At 36.7% G+C, this 226-nt stretch overlaps 1 protein-coding gene across 2 annotated transcripts in view; it reads right to left on the bottom strand.

Moving 5' to 3' along the window:
• The window catches only part of MISO1 (mitochondrial inner membrane subdomain organizer 1), a 21,910-nt gene that overhangs the window by 14,276 nt on the left and 7,408 nt on the right, over nt 1-226 (bottom strand). The gene's annotated exons all lie outside the window — the stretch shown is intronic.

Here is a 226-nt window from a genome sequence, read left to right as displayed (position 1 = left end):
AAAAGGAGGGGCCCCCGCGCCGCAAAAAAAAAAAAAAAAAAAAATGCTGACAATTAGAATGAATAGCTACAACATAAAAGTCTGCCCCTGTATCCTCCCAAACTAAAGGATAGAAGAGAATAAAGCAGTATATATGGAAAAGATTTACAGGTTTTAGTTAATTGTGAACTCAAACTGAGTGAAAATGTGACAAGGCTGCCAAAAACAAAAAGTGCAAACTCCCTCT

This window comes from Neophocaena asiaeorientalis, unplaced genomic scaffold (assembly GCF_003031525.2).
Source record: "Neophocaena asiaeorientalis asiaeorientalis breed wild unplaced genomic scaffold, Neophocaena_asiaeorientalis_V1.1 scaffold556, whole genome shotgun sequence".
NCBI lineage: Eukaryota > Metazoa > Chordata > Mammalia > Artiodactyla > Phocoenidae > Neophocaena > Neophocaena asiaeorientalis.
Note: the sequence above shows the minus strand (reverse complement) of the source record. Positions and strands in the feature narration are given on the sequence as shown.